Source organism: Pleurodeles waltl, chromosome 10, assembly GCF_031143425.1.
Source record: "Pleurodeles waltl isolate 20211129_DDA chromosome 10, aPleWal1.hap1.20221129, whole genome shotgun sequence".
Lineage (NCBI taxonomy): Eukaryota > Metazoa > Chordata > Amphibia > Caudata > Salamandridae > Pleurodeles > Pleurodeles waltl.
This window is the reverse complement of record NC_090449.1, coordinates 992,772,342-992,794,689: the sequence shown is the minus strand read 5'-3', so window position 1 is coordinate 992,794,689 and position 22,348 is coordinate 992,772,342.

Below are 22,348 nucleotides of genomic sequence, written 5' to 3'. Positions count from 1 at the left end.
TTAAAATCTAATCTATGGTAGATGCTAGAGGCAATTTTGCGCCTCAAAAAGAAGCGATAAAAAATAAGGTGCATGCACTTGTTTACGCTTTTGGCACGCTTGCAAATTCCATCTGTTACCATGCATTGAGTCTAGGAGGACTACACAAAGCCCAGCGGCCAAATACACCCAGTTATATAACCCAGTGACAGGCTGTTGGCACTAAATGGATAAGGCAGGAAAATTCTAACTTTCTAAAAGTGCCATTTTCAAAAATGTACTTTAAAATCTGACTTTACCATAAGAGAGGACTTTTCGTTACAATTCCAAAGACGCTAACCATGAACTGGTTACCTGCTCCCATTTGAAAGTTACAGCTTATTAAATGTAATCAGACAACTCCAATGTTATCCTATGGGAGAGGCAGGCCTTGCAGTAGTGAAAAATGAGAGCTTTTAACTACCAGGAATACCAGGACATGTGAAACTTAAAACTACATGCCCAACTTTTTAAATACATTGCGCCCTGCCCTGTGGGCTGTTTAGGTCCTACTAAAAAGGAAGGTCTGGGCCTAGCAAAAGTTTTAATTTGCTAGGTCAAAATAGCACATTGATATTGCACTTGTGGGCTGCAGGGGCAGGCCTGACATGTTTAAAAGGCTACTTAGATGGGTGGCACAATAGGTGCTGCAGGCCCACTACTAGCATTTAGTTTACAGGCCATAGATTCATGTAACACCAACTTACTAGGAACATATAAGTCATTTGATTACGCCAGTTGGGGATAAGCCAATGTTTCAATATTTTAAGAAGGGAGAATGGACTTTAGCACTGGTTAGCAGTGGTAAAGTGCACAGAGTGTTAAGGAGAGTGAATATTGTATTGTTGTTGACAACACTATGAGGTCCACTAAATCCACAGGAGCACAGCATCAAAAAATAATCTTTACCTAATTAAAACTAGTTATATTGTCCACAGTGAACTGGTAGGAATATATACTTATAGATCATCAAATTTGAACACATTTATAATGATGAGCTTTATTCTCCACAACCTTGTAAGTGCAGAATGCTCATCAGCCTTTGAAAGTCATATGTAGAACCTGAAGAACAATATAAATTGTGTTGCTGCAATGTGTGATGCAGAGGCCTGCATCATATGTCATTTGATGTTTGTTGGTATGATGCATTTGTGCTTTTGAAAAACATACTTTCAAATTATGGAATATGAAGTGATTATGACTCAGTCACCGCTTTGGAAAAAATGCCCTTTATGAGTTGACACCCCTATGTTTTTTAAAAATGTTGTTCCTGTTTTTAGACACTGCTGTGCTTTGTCCAGTGCATGAAGAAATTGGCTAATCCCTGGTTGGCATGCTTTACTCTCCTATAAGGCCTCTAAGGCCCTTGTAAATTGGAGACCTGTTCTGAACGCCCAGGACTATTACTGGTGACTCGGTTAATTTCAGCAGGCAGAGGGGGCTTGTAACGGGAGAGAGTGGGAGAGGAATCTGGAGAGAAAGAGAGCACAGGGAGTAGAGAGAGGATAGGAGAATAGAGAGATGATGGATGGAGGGATGGATGGGTGGACTGAGTAATTGGAATGAGAGACTGAGTAATTGTCATGGGGCTGGTTTGAGCATTTTTGCCAAAGCTGCCTTTGGCTCCCAGCCCGCCTTCCAAATGGAGGATTTTTCTGCAACTGATCAACAAGACCACATTTCTTCAGATTACTCTCAGAAAAATACTTAGGGCCTGATTTAGAGTTTGGGTGGTGGGGTTACTCCATCACAAGGGTGCCAGATATCCCACCACCAACATATAAATCCCATTGCATCCAATGGGATATATGTCTTGGTGGATGGGAAATCCGTCACTGTTGTGATGGATTAGCCCCTCTGCTAAACTCTAAATCAGGGCCTTAGTCTGAAAGTAAAAATCACAGTATTACCAAAAGTTGCTTATTATTGGCAACACAAGCTACCTCAAACAATGCACCCCAAAGGACGTCTTTAACAAGCAGGCTGACAATAATCATCCCATAAATTCAATATGAATGCTCACTACTTGTCACCTACCACAACACTCAATTCATCCCTGAAAGACAAGACTCCATGTTGTTGATATACTGAGTTGAAATACAAGGAGCAATCAACCCATCACTACAGTCTCAAAAGACCCTCTAATGGCTGCCATTAGCTGCTCAAAGGCCCTTCAAAATTGCATGCATTACCTTTACAGCTTTAAGATTAAACAATTCCACATACTTCTCAAACAAACTATTATATCCAGAGGCAAAACTATCTCCTTTCCGAATCAGCTTTCTCATTAGAGACATCTCCTTCCACGAAACGTCCCATCTCACGCATAGCAATGTATCCAAGATATACAGCAACCTATCAGATTACTCAAGTTTTTCCAGATCTTCTAATGCAGCTAAAAGACATCTATTAAACAATCATCTCAGAAATGTAATTTTGATTACATTTATTACAGTCACTGCTATGGTAAATTTTTTACTAAATCCCTTACTCTCCACATTTTGTAACAGAGTGGCAACTCATTTGCTCATGCATATTTATGCATTCTCTACCTGATAAGACCTCATATTATCCCTCTTCAGCTCAGTAAATGGGAGTATCTTAATTGCTTCATCTATATCTCTAAATAGTATAAATACAACTGCAAATTGTAAACACTCACACATGTTCAACTATCAATATACAGTATCATTACCGTATGTGTTTGCAAAGCAATAAGTACATTTTGCTACTGTCTCGTTACGTGTCACATTAAGATAGAATTTATTGTTTATATTCCTGCACCTACACTCTTTAGACAATACGTATTTTGTTGAAAGTCTTGCAGGATGGTCTAGTGTGGAGGGAGGAGAACATGGTAGGCTGCGGCGTTCACGTAGCGCGCTAGGGCGTTTCCGTTTCCGGTTCCTGGGGGACGCGGCAGGACGCGGCTGCCGATCAGATTTCAGCTGTAGGCACACAGATGTGCGCTCCGCATTTCTGGGATACTGAGGCAGACTGGAGGGCAGCGGGGGCTGTCTGGTGGCGCCGGGCTGCGCTGGAGCTGCGCCGGGCGCGGAAAGGTGTGGCGCGAATTCCCCTTCGGGGGAATAGCGGCAGTAGCAGCTGTAGTAGCGGCTCTAGTGGAGCAGCAGCTGAGAAGTTACGGCAAGGAGCACAACTTAAGGAAACTTTGGAGAAGGGAGCCAGGAGAAAAACAGTGAGGCAGTGTGGGGGGGGGGGGTGATTCCCCTTCCCCCCGCTTTACGTAACAAGAGTGGAGGGGACTGATCAGCGGCTCCTGGACAATTTGGTTGTGACCACAGAGGAGAAGGGAGACAAGGGGGGGGTCAGCCAAAAAAAGGTATAAATCTAAATCTAGGGAAGGAGGAAGGATTGTGGTGAGGAAGGTGGGGGAAAGCAAGCTTAAGGGGAGAGATAAGTTGACGCCCTCCCTAAGGTCTTTTTTTAAAGTGAGACCAGATGTAATTAAGCTAACCCCTGGTCAGACTAGAGTGGCAATGGAGGTTACCACCAGGCAGTCGGATAATGCTGCTGGCGAGGGCAGGGGGTGGGCGAGGCTCCCCCCGCCACTGTCAGGAGAGGAACAGATGGACCCAGTACAAGTTCAGATTCCAAACGCTATGCCCCTAGAGGCTCAAGACCCCGCGTCTAATTCGATGGTTGTGGAATCTGCTCAAGCCATTGCTGTTACCTCCCCTTCACTGAGTTCTTTGTTGGAGGTGTTAATTTTGTCTATTTCTGAGGATGTAAAGAAAGGTTTTGCAAGCTCAGAAGTAAATCAAGGGGAGATAAGAGAGGTTTGTGCTATTTTAGAAAGGAAAATTGATGGCGTAATGGAGAGAACCCAGGCCCTGGAAGAAGCTTTGGGGGGTATAAATGAAGGAAATGGCACAACATAAGGGTGAGATCGATACACTGAAGGGGAGCGAACAGGCATTAAAAAGTAGGGTTGAGCAACTGGAAAATTACTCAAGAAGAAACAATTTAAAACTTTTGAAAATTCCTGAAGGTATAAAAGGTAACGATCTTAAGGCCTTTGTAGTATCACTAATTAAATCAGCAGTTGATCTGGAGGAGACTGAGGAGGAAATTGGATAGGAAATTCAGAGAATCCATTGAGACCTCTTCAAGCTGCGAATGAACAGTAGTAGACCTCGGAAAATGTTGATAAACTTTTTGACATACCAGATGAAAGAAAAGATCTTATCTAGAGCATTGAAACAAAAATCTTTAAGAGTGAATGATATTGTTTTTGAGATCAGGTCTGATTTATCCAGGGTTACTATGGATAGGCAGTGGGAGCTCGGGAAACGTTTGGAGATTTTCAAATCTTTGGGGGTCTCGGCCCAGTTGAAATTTCAAGCCTTCCTCCGGGTCATGTATAATAACAAAATGTATAATATCAGAGATATAAGCGAGGCGGATGAATTATTGGTAGTGGTCAAAGATGGGCAGTCCGCTAAATAAGGTTGCGTTCAAAGTTTAAATTCCCCCAGGAACACGGGGGCGCTCTAAAATTTGGGATCATTATGGTCCTTAGTTGGGGGGGGGTTCTCCACGGGTGGGGTATGTGGGTAAGGGGAGGGGGCGAGGGGAGTAGGGCCAGGGTTGGGAGGGAGAGTGGGAAAAAAGAAAAAAGTAGTGCCTCTTTCAACCCAGTTATCTGTTTCCTAAGATTGATTGATAGCTAGTAGGGAGAGAAGGCAGGGGGTGAAGAACATATCATTGCAAATCCTTTCATGGAATGTTAATGGCTTGAGGGTGCGAGGAAGAAGGGAGCGAATATTACAGTATCTGCATGATTCTACGGCGCAAATTTTAGTTTTGCAGGAAACGCATTTAACAAAGGCGGAGTGCATTAACAAAATACAAAAGTTGAGGTGGGTTCAAACGTTTTCATGTACAGAACACAACTATCATAATAAAGGGGTGGCATTCTTAGTTCAACATTCACAGTAGGGGAGTGTGGCAATTTTGGAAGTTAGATCAGATATAGCAGGGCGATGGGTGATAGTTAAGATACAATTCGGGGGTCGTAATCTGGTTTTAGCAGGTTACTATGGCCCCAACTGCGACGATATAGAACCTTTGAAGCGTCTGTTCTCTCAGCTTCTCGAATTTTCGGACCCAATTATTTTGATGGGTGATTTTAATGTTGTGCTAGATAATGAGCTGGATAGGCATAACTGCAAGTCACGAGGCACGCCTAAGTCGCAACAATATTTAAGGAGGATGATGAAGGAATTTGGCTTGTGCGATATTTGGAGACAAAGGGTGGGGAACAGCAGGGATTTTTCATTTTTTAATAAGAAATATAGACATGCCTCTCGAATCGATTACTTTCTATTAGACTCACGTTTGAGAGAGGAGGTGAAGAATATAGCGTATCTGCCCTCGCATCTATCAGATCACTCTGCAGTGGTATTAGATATGAGTTTTCGGCAGAGAAGTTTTAGTAATCGGTGGACGATTGATCGGTCCTTGTTACTGGATCAGGAGGTGCTGCTAAAGCTGCGTAAGGAATTCGAATTTTTTTTCAGCGTAAATTTGGGCTCTGCCCCAATATCAGTAGTATGGGACACGTTAAAAGTGCTTATTCGAAGGGAGATTATGAGTAGCTCCATCCAGAAACATAAACTGTTGAGAAAGAGATTAATTCAAAAGAGCAGGAAATGCGAAAACATAAAGTTGAAATAATAGAAGCAGGGGAGACTGAGGCTTTGAGGACCAGCTTGGATGGGTTGAGAAGTCAGTTGGAGAAGATATTACAGGGAAGAATTCAAAAGAAATGGGAGGCAAGCAAATTGGCTCATTTTGAATATTGGGAAAATGCGGGGAAGTTGTTAGCCTGGAAAGGCAAAACAGATAGTGTTAGGAATTACATCAAGGAGGTTGAAATGGAGCACTCAGGAGAAAGAAGAACGGATGAGGCGGCAATAGAATCGGCTTTTCGAGAAAAAAATTCACAATTGTATTCGGAGGAGTTAGAGGTGGATGAAGATATGGCAACGGATTGGATGGGGGCCGATATATCTTTAGGTATATCATTGCAGGAGAGGGAAGCATTGAATGCTCCAATAACGGCTGAGGAAATTAGGAGAACTTTGATTAGTAGTAAGTTGGGGACGGCGCCTGGTCCGGATGGTATCCCAGTGGAAGTCTATAAGGTATTAGGGGACTCAATTATCCCCGTACTGACTGAGATGTTTGGGGGGATTCTGGAATCTGGTAATGATATTCCTCTTTCGTGGAATGAGGCGGTGATCTCTTTAATTTTGAAACCGGATAAAAATCCAGCGAAATGTGCTTCTTACAGGCCTATATCATTGCTGAACAGCGATTATAAATTACTAGCTAAAATTTTTGCGGATAGGTTGAGTAAGATAGCTAACAACTTAGTGCACCCAGATCAAAAAGGCTTTTCTAAAGGCAGATATCTCCATGAATTACCTTTTGAATTGATTGGGGCAATAGATATGGCTACAATGTTTGGGGCACCATTGGCAATTATTATCTTAGATGCAATGAAAGCCTTTGATCAAGTAAATTGGAACTTTTTTAAATCGATTTTGAGGCGGGCCAACTTAGGATCAAAGTTTTGTGGGGTTATTGACCAGATCTATACATCGCCGCATGCTAAGATTCTGGTGAATGGGAAACTTACGGACCCCATTACAATTTCAAGAGGTACTAGGCAGGGTTGTCCCCTATCGCCTGTATTGTTTAATTTGTATATTGAACCGTTTGCCAGAAAAATTAGACAAAACCCCCTTATCTCGCCCTTTTGCTGCAATGGTTGGGAAAAGAACATTTCTTTATATGCAGACGATTTGCTGATATATACTAACAACCTGCCTTTAGCTTTTAACACAGTTAAAGATCTGGCCGAACAATTTGAAGGATATCAGGGTATCGGATTAATGTGGGAAAAACAGAAACTATGCAGTGGAATATGGAAGTAGGGTCAATATCAAATAAGCAGGAAATACGGTACCTGGGCATTTTAGTGACCCATAATCTGAAGGATTTAGTGGAAAGGAATGCAGGAAAGTTATTAGTTGAATGTAAAGCCATGCTACAAAAATGGGCATATCTCCCTTTGACGATTCTCGGGAGGATAAATTTCATTAAGATGTTTATTCTGCCCAATTGGAATTTTGTGTTTGCAGCTATACCTTTGGCAATGCATAAGGGATACCTGGATAAAATGCAGCAGGCGATAAGTAGTTTTATTTGGAATTCAAAGGGGCCTAGGATATCATGGAAAAAATTATGCAGAAGAAGGGAAAAGGGAGGACTGGCTTTACCTGATTTGGCACATTATGCATGGGCTTTCTTGTTCAAGAACTCAAGGATGTTGTTTTTGTGCCTAGATGGTTCAGCAGTGGGCAGAATGTATAAGGCAATGGTTTCATCCGTGAAAGGGGCCTCAAGGTTTTTTCTATTCAAATTCAGCGAACCTAAATTTTTCAAAAAAGTTAAATTGAAAGTGTTGTAAGGATTGGCAAGGAGCTGGTATCAGTTGAGACGACGTCTGGGTGCACATTATTACAGCTATCAGGCCCCTATCTGGGATTCCCCGGGCACCCCAGAATGCTGTAAAGATATCTTAGCATTACCACTCAAAAGGGCAGGTGTGGAAAGGTGGGGTGAGCTCTCGCGAGAGGGTACTCTACTTTTATGGGATGAATTGGTAAGGATAGCAAGTGGATCTCTGTCCAGGTTAAAATACTTACTGATTAGAGAGTGGGAAAAAGAAATTAAGGGGGGATTGGGAGTAGTAAATGCTTTGGAGGATTCTTTTCTTAATCTGGCGGGCTCAGCACCCGGTTTGGTATTGGGAAATATTAGAAACTCTTGATGAGAATTTTTCTCTACCAAACAATTTATGGGGCAAGGCCGTGTCAGGTGACAAGATTGGGTTATGGTGGAAGAAGTCGTTTTTGACTCTTTATGAAGTAGTGAAGCCTGCCCCATTAAGGAAAAACCATCTTTATACTCTACACAGAGCTTATATATTGCCGGCAAAACTTGCCAAGTTTAAGAAGGGGGAAGTGACTAAATGCCCGAAATGCGGCGGGTCAGGAGCAACGGATATACATATGTTTTGGGATTGCCCTGCTATTCGGTTGTTTTGGGAGGAGGTTTTTGGGGCAATATCATCTATGTTAGACTGGAAAATCAATGTATCACTCCCACTGATTATATTCGGGCAGTTACAGGAAGAGGGTATATGGATCAGGGTGAATAAAGCTAACCGTAAATTTTTGTTCTATGCAATTGTGCTAGGCAGGAACTAAATCTGCAAAAATTGGATGAAGGAGCACCCTCCGAGTTATACGGACTGGCTTAATGCAGCTCTCCGTGTTTCGAATATGGACCTAAATGCGCAGGGCTCTAAGAGAAATGCGGAATTGTGGTCGCCATTATTAAAATGGGAGGGAGTAGTTTGAATTTGTTTTCTTTTTAATATCTGCTACTTTGAGACTATTCGAAATTGGTTTGGTTATTTTCTTTCTTCTGTCCATTGATTAGTCACCGTTCGATACTTCGGCTGGTTTGCCTAGGCAGACCGGGAGATACAATGGTGCATCCCCTGGCTAGAGTCTCTCTCTTAGTTAGAGGGTGAGAAGGTCACAGGAACTAAGAAGTGGCTCAGTAAGCGGGGTTGAATGAGGACAAAAAAAAAACAAAGACACGCAAATATACTAAAATGTCATGTCCTCGTTGCTACAAAAAAAAATAGCGTATTACAAGTTTGATTTATTAAAGATTGTTCACACAATATCGGACTCAACGTGCTGAACAAAGAAAATAAAAAGTGAATATTATAGAAAAATAAAGCTAAATGCTCTATGGCAAATACATGGGAACAACTGCATGAGAAGGGAAAGCAGAGCAAAACTGAATACTTAAATTAAAAATATAAGAGGTGCAGTCACTATATAATAGTTCACAAATAGATCCATAATTTATCATACAAAATATGTTTTACATTTTCCATCAGACACTTTCAAATGTACTCCTAGATGTAAGTATTGATTTACTATTTTATGGAACCGACCATCTTTCACAGGAACAATTATGTAAAGCAGCATCAAATCACATTCCCAACAAGACCTTATTCCTACTGTGCAAAGTTGTCCATTGCAGAGAATTCCACACCACAAATGAGGACTAGGGTCTTTTGAGAAAACGGCCAATTTATTTCTTTGGATTTTTTCCACAAGGGAAATATTTTCCCCATGTAGAAAAACCTCCACGTACACAACCACCATATCTGGGCTGCTTCATTCCTCTTTCCATCCTACAAAGGGATTTACACCAATCCTTGCATGGGTTAATAGTTAACCGTTTCCCGGAAGGATGGAGAAAGTGCAGGAGTTTGTGAATGCAGACAAATGTCTATATTTGTGTGCATTTAGAAACTCCCAACGCTAATGGCTCACCATGCTATCGAACTTCCAGTTTCCAAACCTTTGACCCTTTGGTTGTATTCACAGGTGTTTACAACTCTGCCCTCGCGGTGAAGCGCCTCCATACATGAATGGGCCTACACCTGCCAGGAAACCCTTTGTTTTTCCCTCTCAAGATTTAGTAAATTAATTTTAGTCTTAAACATACACTCAAGGCTGAATTAGCCCTTGTAATTACAACACTTTGTCTTATAAAGTACTCAAGGAAAAGACAAATCAACTCCTGGGTTGAAAAGAGCACATCCAAATTACTCTTGCTTTTCTAATTTCGTAACCGTGCTACACTCAGGCATGAACGCTCTTAAAATCCATAGCTTCCTGCCTCGAATAAATGTACTAACGTGAGAGAAATCATGTAAACCAATACGCGTTCTTAAAAGTTGCAGATCAATCCAGTGGCTCATTTATAAATAAATAAATTTAAAAAATACAGATTCCAGTGCCTCATCTTTCCTTAGAAGGCAACTGCCCACTGTCAGCACTGACGCAGACCACTTCCATGACTGACAAATTCATTTCCACTACAGATTCAGACAGGTAGTCACATCGGACACTAAATACAATTTGACTGCTACATGAACAGATATTTGCACTTTGAATACCAATTATGAGTGGAAAATCCAATTCCGCAATTTCCGACTCGCAAACAGGTATCCAACAAGAAGAAGCGACATCATTTTGTGACTCGCAAATGAAGTCGCACCGCAGATTGGGAGTCCGCTGTTTGCGAGGTCACTTTTTGCGACCTCGCTAAAAACGAACACGCAAATTGCGAGTGGGTGTCGCAAAATGCGACTGTGCCGCAAATTGCATGCAGGTGCAGCAGAACACTCTGGAAAACACTTCCTGATCCTTGATGATGACATCACAGCCAGGAAGTTTACAAATACACCTGGGAGGAGGGAGGACCACACCCATTTCCACCTGCTGAACAACCACCAGGAGGAACAGCAGCAAGAATGGAGGACTCAGGCAGGAAGAGGAAACTCACATTTTCAGAGAAGGAACTGGAGGTGCTGACAGATGAATGCTGCCAGCACCATGACCAACTATTTGGAAGGGCTGCCCTCAGTGTGCCAGAGTCTGACAAAAGGAGGATTTGGACTGACATCCAGGAGAAGGTGAATGCAATCGGGGTGAGCCACAGGAGCATAGATGAACTGAAAAAGAGATGGTACGACCTGCGCTCCAGGACCAAGGAGAGGGTGGCAGAGCGCCTCCGGGAGATGAGGGGCACAGGAGGAGGCCCATCTACCGTCCCACCACCCACACCCATGGAGGAATGAGTGCAACAGATCCTGGAGCCAGAGGCAGTGGCTGGAATAGGAGAGCTGGACATGTCAGTGCCAGGATCATCAACAAGTGAGTACCATGAAACATGCATGTACACCCATATCTGCCATACCCCCACCCACCCAGTACACAGCAGCATGCACAACCAAATTAACTCCATTTCAGAGTAGCAACCACCAGAATGGTGCATTATGGGCAATGTAGTTCAGTAGGCAGCTGATAGGCAACAGTTTATTAGGAAGCATACAACAGATGTTCAATACTGACAGTGTGTTCCCTATGTCCCACAGGTCTCCCACAAGACATCCCCACCATCCACTCCATCCAGGGTGCAGAGGTCAGCCAACAGGCAGCACAAGACCCAGGAGCAGCCACCACAGGGCCCTGCACCACCCAACCACAGTCCCCTCCACATGCACCATTGGACATTGTGGAGATTGACCCAGCACTCGGTCCCAGCCACAGTGCCAGCCAACAGGACCCTGATGCTCCACCGCATCGCAGACAACGTGTCCATGTCCCTGCAGTGTTCCTTGGAGATGTAGGGGACTCCTCCATGTCCGCCGCTGAGGCAGCTCTCATCAGAGGTCAGCGCCTGCAAACAAGGCAGATGAGAGTGATATCAGGGGCCATGCAGTGAATGGAGAGAAATTTCACAACAGGGCTGGCACAGGTCCACACAGACTTCCAAAACCTGAACAGTCATGTGGGTGACCTTGCACTCTCCATCAGGCAACTAGTGACTGAACTTGTTACAGAGAGAGAGAGAGTAAGGCGCCGTGAACGCCAACTCATCCACCGTTTGGACCGTATGGCTGCCTCAATCGTCCGCCTGGTGGTGAATACAACAGGGCTGTCACGCCGGACAGTCAGTTTACAAGTAGACATGGGTCACTTTGCAGGCGATGTGTCTGACGGCCTGGGATGGATAAGCCACGCTGTGGACATGATGGAGGCAAGACAGGTGGCTAGGGGCACGGCAGACACGCCTCAAGATGGTGAGGAGGGTTCCACTATCAGTAGTGCATCTGCCACGGACACAAGGGTATTGAGGAGTGGCAGTGCACGGCAGGGATCTGCTGATGCTCCAGGCACTAGCCATGCTGGGCGTCCCAGGCATAGGAGTTGAGCTACGCACTTACGGACAATTGAGGCACATGAGGTTAATGTGTCCTCATAGCAGGTGGACATTTACAGCCCCTGACAAACAGTTCTGTTCTATAGTTAATTGGTTCACGTAATAAAAGTTCTTGTTTGTTCCGCTTCACACCTGGGCTCTTTGTGTGTCACATTTGTGTGTGTGGTGACAGGCAGCACATACCTTCCAAAGTATTGGTTTGCAATGTGGTCCCGTCTCTGTACGCCTTGATTTGCAATGCTTCTATCCCCATGATGGCGATGTGGTAGCTCTTGCTCATCATCCTCCGAATCTGGGTCTTCAGGGGTGAGATGTAGACCACGTCTGGTGGCAATGTTGTGCAGTATACCGCATGCGCCAACAATCTTGAATGTTGTTATTGGGGCATACTGGAGGGCACCTCCACTTCTGTGGAGGCATCTGAATCTTTCCTTCAACAGTCCAAAGGTCCTCTCTATAACATTTCGGGTCCTCCTATGTGCACTGTTGTATCGCCTCTCAGTCTCATTGCTGGGTGTTAAGTACGGGGTAAGTATCCATGGTCGTAGCGCATATGCACTGTCACCTGTTTGGCAAAAATGAACAATGTTAGCAGGCATGGATGGTTTCCACATTGACCTGTGTGTATGTCTTCAAGGTGTATTCAGCTATACCTAGGAGATATTCGTTTCCAAACTCCCCACGTTCTAGGCGTTGGTGTATCCCACTGTACCTGAAAATGTAAGAGTGATGTGTACTCCCTGGAAATTTGGCTACCATGTCAGTGATGACATAATGGGCGTCACATACCACCTGGATGTTCAGTGAGTGGGTACACTTCCGGTTGAGGAACAGATATTCCAGATTTGCAGGAGGACATATTTGTATATGTGTCCCGTCTACACACCCTATTACATGTGGGAAGTTGGCAATCCTGTAGAATTCCAACTTGGTGCTGTTGATTTCTGCCTCATTCCTGGGTAGGTAAATCTATCTGGACATGTGTGTGAGTATGGCATCTAAGAAACATGTGAAAAACCGTGAGAGTGCACTTTGGGATACCCCACCTGCCACAGCAATGACCCCCTGATAGCTACCAGAGGCCAAGAGGTGCAGTGACCATAGCACTTGCACATGTGTGGGGATGGTGCTGCTGCGCACAGTCTGGCATTGAAGCTGCGGATTGAGTAGATCTATTAATCCTAATATTGCTGCACTGCTGAGTCTGTATTTATCATAAATCTCCTCCTCAGTTTGTTGGAAAAGTGTCTGCCTGGTTCTGTATATCCTCTCCTGTCTCTGGCTCCTCCTCCTCCTCTGCTGTGCGGCGTGGACTCTCCTCCTCCTTGCTATCACATATATCTCCGCCATCTTGAGTAACCCAGGTGCCTTCTGGGTCTCCTTTTATACTTTGGTTCTGGTTACCACCTGCTCTGAGTTAGTGGTAAATTGGGTGTGCAAAATGGGCTTTTTGCGACTAGTCGCAATTTGCAAGTGGCTTTTTCATATGGTTTGCGACTCTTATTTGCGGGTCGCACAATGGTGTCGCAAATTTTGCGAGTCGGTATTGGCTTGCGTCGCTATTTGCGATTCGGAAATGGGGTTTTTGCATCCCATTTCCGATTTTGCGGGGTCGCAAATAGCGATTAGGGCCATTTGCGACTCGCAAAATTTTGCTACATCTGGCCCTTAATGTGCAATCTCTTCGGTATTGACACTAACCTGAACACTCTATCTACATACAGTGGGTGGCAACAGAGAGTGAAAGACTATTTTTTCACTACAATTCTTCTTTTAAAAATAATCATATATATATATATACACACACATACAAAACACACACGTATATTATGTGCATCACAAAAACTACTGTGAGTAACTGGTTGTTGGTTGAATAGGGTGTGAACCCTGGTCAACCAATAACCACAATCTCTTGCAGGGTGAACCACAAAAAGTCACAAAATTAACCTGTGCTTAACCCTGGATTGGATAGCTTGGTACAAAAACAGTCAGATTTAACTGCAAAGTAAATATCCAGCACACCAGCAACAACAAAGTGAAAACACAACACAAGAAAAATCCCAAAGCAATTTTTTAAAAAGAGTAAATTTTAATAAATTAGTTGACACCAAACAACTAAAATCCAATCAATAGAACCAGGGTTTTAGTGAAATGTGGTGCCTAAATCTTCAAAGCCCTACCCATAAAGATCTAGTCATGCAATACTAGGTCAAAGTTGAAAAATATGGGCGACTGCAATGGAGTGTAGTCAACGTTGAAAAATATGGCTGACTGTAATGGAATGTGGTTCTGATACAAGAAGTGGATTGGGCCTGAATAGATCTTACATTCAGACTTAAAACACATTCTGAAGAAAAGTGTCTGAGAAAGTACATGTCAGTGGGACAAGGCTGTAGGAGGTGTTCGAAGAGGAAGTGTTGTCACCAGATAGCCTTGGGTCAAAGCTGCAAAGATTTCTAGATTCAGACTCTGAAATGTTGGAAATCTCCAGCAGGATTAGGCAGAGGGCTGTAGCCAAAGATAGTTCCAGAAGGCTGGATATCCCTTTGGTGAAGGATCGCTGAAAAGGATGTGCTTCTTCGGAGAAGAAACTAGGGGGAGAATCTTAAATTAAATCTGACATATTGATGCTCCTCAGGGAGATAGTTAAGCATGTTAGTTCTGGTCCCCTCTTGTTTTCTCAGAGCACTTTTGAGTCAAAATGCGCTTTGCCTCAGTTTGGGATTTTGGTCACCTGGAACCTTTAGCACCACTTCCAAGTGTACAGATCTAGAAGGGTACCACTTGGAGGGTTAAGGCTCAGGCAGGCTGGGTCTACTTCTGGGTTCGAGATGGAAGAAGCATTTTCTGTCCCTGTGGCTCTGAACAGGAGGCCCGCAAGCTAGCCCTTGTGAGTCACTCTGGAGGTGCTGGGACAATTGAAGCTCTAGTCCTTGTACCCAGGCAGACAGTAGTAGAGCAGCAGAACAACAGAGCAGCAATTCAGCAGGGCAGCAGTCATTCAGAGCAGGAGTCCAGCAGAGTGACAGCCCTTCCAGCAGCCCTTCTTCCTGACAGAGTATCCACAGGTCCAGAAGTGTATGGAAGAGCACGTCTTTTAATAACCTGGAACCCTCCTTCTGTAAGGTAGGAGGGGAGAAGCTTCTCAACAGTGACTTTGAAGTGTGTGGAATTTCCTAACACCCCTGTCCTGGCTCCAAGCTAGCAGCTGGTTGCAGTGACAATATGAGGTTGTTAGGCTCTTTGTGCGAAGTCAAAGCACAGAATATTCAACTGCTAGTGGGGCTGTGCTCAGCTCCACCCTGCCAATCCTGCCAGCAGATGGCCCATTCAGGCACACCTAATCTCTCTTTTGTGTGGCTGTCTGGGAGGAATTCAAAAAGTCAAGCTTTCAGTTACACCCAGCCTTGTGACCCAGGCTACAGATGCAAAAGGACTAATGGCAAAAAGATGCCACCTTTCTGAAAGAGCCCTTTTTAAAATTGTAACAAAAAAATGAAATTTACCATTAAATAGTGTTTTTCACCAGAATTCAAAAGACACCAAACATAGTATAGCTAAGAACTCCTATTTGGAAATTATAACTTATTAAATGTAAAAAAGGATTCTCAAATGTTATTCAGTGGGAGGGGTAGGCCTCACAGTAGTGAAACATGAGTTTTAGATTTTTTCACTACAAGGACATATAAAATTACAGCACATATCCAACTTTTTAAATACATAGGACCCTGCCCTATGGGCTACCCAGGCCTTCCTTAGGGACGTTTAAGGCTTTGCAAGGGGTTTTAACTCCAAGTTGACAGAGCAGTTTAAACAGCATTCTGGCTGCAACGGTGGGGATGGGACATGTTTTAAGGTGCTTCTTAAGTGGGTGGCATACTATTATGCCACTCTAGAAGGAACTTACAAGTAAATTAATTATCCCAAATAATGTGTATGGCAATCAAGCCATGTTTAAAGGAGGGAGCACACACACTTTAGCATTGGTTTGAATTGGTCAAGTGTGCAGAGTCCTAAGGTCATCAAAAAGTGTAGTGAAAAAGGCAAATGTGTTCATGGTGGCCCTGCAGAGAGGTCCAGATCTAACACTTCATTTCTCAAACAATAACCTCTTCTTGGGATATTTCAACTTTGACTTGGATGAATCTAATGACTCTACAATCAATTATGTACTTGCATATTAAACACACATGTACCAAATTAAGTCTGTCTTAAATTGACAATCTAATATGTACACATTGGTCTCATTGGAATCATAGTTTGTTTACTGAAGACCCAATCCTAGTAAATTTGGTTAACAGTTTGCACATTCTCTTCACATCTGGTATAAAGAACAAGCATGTTGATCAATCTAGAAGGAGTCAAAATAGATTCATGGTCTTATCTTAATGGCTTTAAACATTCCAGAAACCTTCCCTTCATAAACACAATGCAGGATGTTCATACAGCCACAGTCAGGTGCAACAAATCCTTCAATAAAATATGTATTTACATATCTTCAAGATAAAATAGAAAACATTAAATATTCTCCTAATAATTTCTCAGGTGAACTGAATGAAGACAAAAAATCATCCTCCTAGAGTCTCCAATGTAGAAAACTTAAGCTCAGCAAGATGATTCTACAAATCACATGTATTTAATACCAATGCCACAAACTAACAAAAATATCAAAGTGGTCAACATGCCAATTATCTGACCCCATCATTCACAGTTAGCTCTCTTATTGTTAAAAGCAAGGAATTTCTCTGTTTTTTTGACAAGTAGATACAATTAATCAAGACTTCCCTGTGTCAAATACCAATTCACTGTTTAAAGTAGTCAAAACATGCCAATTATCTGCAATTATCTGTCCATTTGATTCACAGTTATGGATATGTACATATAATTAATTAAGATACCCTGTCTCAACTATCCAACCATCCAGCAGGGGTAGAAGGCCCACTAGACATAAGATTATTTTTCTCTGGGGGGAGGGGATTGGGAAATGCTCCCCCACACAAAGTGGGGTACTGGTATGACTGAGAGAAGTGTGGAAATCTTTTGTGGTAGTGGTTCTTAAACCCCATGTATTCCTGAAGTGCCTTTCACTGAAATGTAAGTGAAATGCATAAACAAAGAGGGAGGTTCGCAGGGCATTGCTGGTAATAAAACATATTGGGATCCACACAAGTCACCCCATTGTTGACTCCCCTGTGTGTCTACTGTTCAGAAATGTCTGGGTTTGGTCAAATGTCCTGGTTGCCAGCTTATCCAATGCCTGAATAGTGCACCCCTTCAACATGGCATGTAAGAGGGAATTGAGACATACCCCTTCTCTGCTGGCTTTTTTTAATGAATAATACACCCCAAGCAAATCAAATATGCTCACCCTTGCCATAGAGATGATGTGGGCGCCAGGCTGGAATAATGACTGTTGGGACTTTTGGAATGGAGGGTAGACCAGATGCCTTGGCAGACCACCCCACCCCATACATTTCCCTAAAAAAGATATTTATATATATATATATATATATATATATATATATATATATATATATATATATATATATATATATCCCTGGCTTCGAGTGGATGTGTAGACTCTCAAGGGTAGATCAATTGTAAATGTCCCAATCTGCCCCGGGGGAGAAAAAGACTGCTGGGCCCATTCTGAAATAGGGACATGGCCTGATATCTGAGCGTTGTGCTCTTGCCCCTTTTTGCTCCTAAAAAACTCCTGGTGTCTAGTGGGCTCTCTACCCTCCATGAGCTGAATGAGGGAAAACTTCCCACAGCTTAAAAAGGCTGCCCTGGGTGGGTCAGGAGAGCACTGGCCCTTGCCCAAGAAGCTGTCCCCACAATTAAAGGAATTCATGGTGTCTAGTGGGCTTTCTACTCATCAGAGGGCAGATTTGAGGCACACCCCCTTTCTGTTTCCCATTGGGGACAGAAAGGCTGTATGTCCTTTCTAGGGCAGAGGCATGACCCGATGACAGAGTGAGCTGCCTATACACCTTGTTATTTTCCACTATTCAGAAGTTCCCAGTGTTTAATGGGCATTGTGCCTACCTGGGATGGCACATAGGAAAAAAACTATCTGCCCTCCATGGTGAACAAAAAGATTTTCATGCTGTTGGAAAATTGGTTATTGGTAAGGGCAGGTAAGTACCTACATTTAGCAATAGGCCACTAACCTCCACTTAGGTCCAGTTAGGTCTCAGTAAATTAAACCTAGCTCAACCCGTGGTAGCTTTGCAACGAGCGACAAGGCTTAACATAGGAGACAAAGTATAAAGCATTCAAATATCACAAAACAGTAATTAAATAAAACACAGGAAACAGTTTAAAAATCGAAAATCAATTTATAAAAATAGATTATATTTTGTCTTTAAAATGACACCAAAACAAATAAAATCAGACAAAGGGAACCTGAGATATGAATTTTTAAAGAATGAATGCCTTCTAGCACATAGAAGCAATTAGCGCCCAAAGGGTTAAAAAAGGTCAGACTTTGGAACTACTTTTAATTCTAAAGTGGAATTTGCATGTAACTTTAATTTAAAAGCAGCCAGCAAGGCAGGCCTGCCTTTAAAATGAACTGGGCACCTCAGCAGTGCATGGGTGCACTACCTATGCTGGGGTCCCTAAACCTACATGCCCTACCATATACTAGGGACTTATAGTTAGGTTGACTTAGCCAATTATAATTAGCCTAATTTGCATACTGAGTTTACACGGAGCACAGGCCCTGGGACTGGTTAGCAGTACCCAGGGCACCATCAGAGTCAGGAAAACACCAGCAAAAAGTGGAAAATGGGGGGGCAAAAAGTTAGGGGGCCTCTGCAATCAGCCCTGTTCTCTCACACATGCCCTTGGTGGGAGCATGGGCCCTTGTCCAAGGGTCTGCCCTCTTCCCAAAAAAAGGAATCTTTGATGTCTAGGGAGCTTTCTACTAATCCTGAGACAGATTAGGGGATAACTCTCTCTCTTTGCCCCTGGACAGAAATACTGTGTTCCCATTTTAGAGTTGAGGCATTGCCAGATACGAAGTTGGGCTGCCCCACCCCTATTACTTTCAACCATGCAGGAATCTGTGGGGGCTGCTGAGCTTTATACCTCCTGGGACAGATTAGGGCAAACCCCTCCAATCTTCCTCCTGGGCTGGCTGAAAGACCATATTGCGTTTCGGGGGTAGAAGCACTGGCTCTTGCCCAAGGGGCTGCTCTCCCACAAATCAAAGAAAACTCTGTGTGTCTAGTGGGATTTTTACTCTTGTCGGGTGCGGGGTGGTGAAAAGCTCAATTTCTGCCCCTGTGGGGCAGAAAGACTTGATAACCCTACTGGGATGAGGGCCTGCCATGATGCCATTGTGGGCTGTCCCACCCTTTTTATTTTCTGCCATATGGAAATCCTTGTTGACTAGTGGCATTTCTAACCTCCTCAGGAGCATATTCTGTCCCCAGGTGAGCAGAAAGACTGTACTGCCCTTAAAGGGGGCAAACTAGCCATTGTTTAATGTTCCCCCACACCCAGCAAAATACATTGTGGGTGTCTAGTGGGCTCTCCATCCCTCTTGGATGGGGATTTGCCCTCAATGTGTCTCCAGGGTCAGCAAAACTGTATGTCCCCTTTGGGTGGAGCCATGGCCTGATGCCAGTGTGAACCACCCTCACCACCTTTTATTTTCTGTCATGTAGAAATCCCTGTTGTCTGGTGGGCTCTCTACCACCTATAGGGGAGTATATTGGGACATATCCCAAATCTGCCTCTTTCCCCAGGGATCTAGAAACATTTTGCCCTTGGTGGGGGAAAATAGTCCTTACCAATGGGGCTGCTTCTGCTGGAAAAATAAACGCTGGTGTCTAGTGTGCTTTCTACTCCACAGGGGACCAGGTTGGTGATAAACCTCTCTCTCTACTACTGGAGGGAAGAAAAGTCTGGGGCGCAGAAATTAATCTGAGATTAGAGCATGGCCCAGTGCCATGGTGGGCTCTTCCCACCCCTTTTATTTCCTAGAGTTTAATTACCTTTATACCCAAAATGAGGGCCAACTGGGAACAACTCTCCCCATTATGCCCTGGGGGACCGGAAAGACTGTATCGCCCATGTTGGAAGGAAGCATCCACCCTTGCCCAAAGGGATTCTCCCCAGCAAAATAAATAAAATTCAGACTCAGGACGATTTGGAGGTTTCTGCTTCAGATCCTGGCCTGGATTTTTTGCAGAATAGAGCTGCTGCCAACTGTTAAATAGCTTTTCATATGTTCAAAGAACAAATTGTGATTTAGTAACATATTGAATCAGAATTTTATATTTAGTGATTAAGTATTCGGAATTGGCGTGTTTGAGGCATCTCTTCTAAATACTGACATGCAGTGCAATCTATACTTACGCTCCCCATGCCTAAAACCAAAATGAATGTGACCTTGTATAATGTAACTGATGCTCATGTAAAGTACTCCAATACCTTTGGGTCAAGTCTGTGCTATATAAAACTGTAAAAAAAAAAAAAAACAATAAGGGCCAGATTTGCACTAACCTAGAGCCACCTGAGCATCACTTTCAGTGACGCTATGATGGCACTTTTCATTGCCCTATATATTCAAGGCGGTGGTAGGCCACTTTGTGTGGTTTAATGCCTCCTTGTAAATATGGGCCCCTCCGACACAGTTTTATGCCTCAGAGGAGCGTGCAATTGCTATGGGCGTTCCACCACAACACCCATTGCTTTTGACGCTACCCCAGATTTACAAGAAGGCGCAAATCTGAGGGGTTGTGTAAGCATGGCACAATGAGGAGGGATAATTGTTTTCCTCCTCGTTTTTTGCTCTTTCTATGTGTGCTTCATTCTGCTGCACACATAGAAGGAGAAAAAGACCATGAATAATTGTTAATGTGCAGGAAGGGACACCTTACTGCACATAAACAATCTGCCCCCTGAATGCAGACTCCCTTGCACTATGGTGCAAGGATGCCTGAGTTGGCGCAGGCAGATTAATTTAGCACTGGTGCAGGAGGAAACACAGGGGTGTGCCGTGTGTCTGTAAATACGACGCACCCCTGATATTTTTGGAGCAGCACCGTGCTGCACCAGTTTGTCGCCAATTTGGGCCTAAGTGTTTTGCACACTTTTGTCCTTGGGCTACATTTGGGTGATATTTGTGCTACATTTGGGCTCTTTTCTCTCGTGGCCATCTTGGGATCTTTATTTGTTATAAAGCTTCCTAAATTTCACATTCACTGCAGGATCCTCAGTAGAAGATGCTTCTGGCTTTCCACTGTGATTCTAACAAGAAGGCGTTCAGATGTGCCATATTTTTGGAAGAAATTCAGAATGTTAGCACTCTACTTGCTCATTAGAACACTGTAGCAAAGCTGCTGTTTGCCAAGGGATAGATTAGCAGCCTGCTGCTGGTGTTGAAAGTGCATGTCTTAGTCTGCATGTCAGAATGTTTTAATGAAATAGAACAGGAAGATATTTGAGAACTCAATTAGAACATGCCCTAATTTTTCTTCATAAAGCACTAACCATAATTTCTATGACAAAATAAACCCCCTCCTTTTGTTCCTTTCAAAATTAATAGTTTTAAGTTTTACCAGTTTGATTCCATCAAGATGGCTTCAGGTGTGCCTCCCTTTTCCCATAAGTAAGACTGTTAGCGCTCAAGTTATTCTTTAGTACACTCTGGGAGGATGCAGTAGAACACAAGGGAATCAACTGACAGGCTGCTCCTGTTGAAAGTACATATTTTACTGAGAATGTCAGACTTCATTCTCATATGGCTGAGAAAGGTAATGTAAATTTATATAAAATATGCTCTCATTTTAGCTTCTGGACCCCCCTCCATAACTTGTGTGGGACAATTATGAAAAAAGTTGTTTTTTTCAAACATGATTAATGAAATCGCAGCAGATGGCTTTTTCACAGCATAAAATAGCCTTAGAATACACCAATATTTGAACAATTGCTATGGTACCATCAACAAACAACTTATAATGTAACTAAAATCTGTTATCACCCCTTATAGGTTCTCCTTTTGTGACCCTCAAAACCTGCCATTCACTACAATGCATTTTCAAAAGGACCATGCGTCAGAGTCCTGTAAGTGCTGCCACAGAACGTTGTCCATGTTGAGGCCAGACAATAAGGGGGTAGGGGTCCATTTGGAACCCCATATATGCCCTTTTGGGTCTGGCTGTGCTCCCTCTGCCCACTTACATATTTTTTTTAATTCATGGGAGGTGCAAACGGAAGTGATTGTGTGAGAAGTGAGGTAGTGATTGTCGACACTACACATGACACAGGTGTATCCAAACCATAAGCCTGTAGTCTGTGGCTCCACTTGCTCCTTTGTTTGGTGATACAGACTCCAGACCCCCGTGGCTTCTGTAGCTGTAGCTGACCATTAGTGCTTCGGACTCCTCCAGCTCCACTCCAGTTT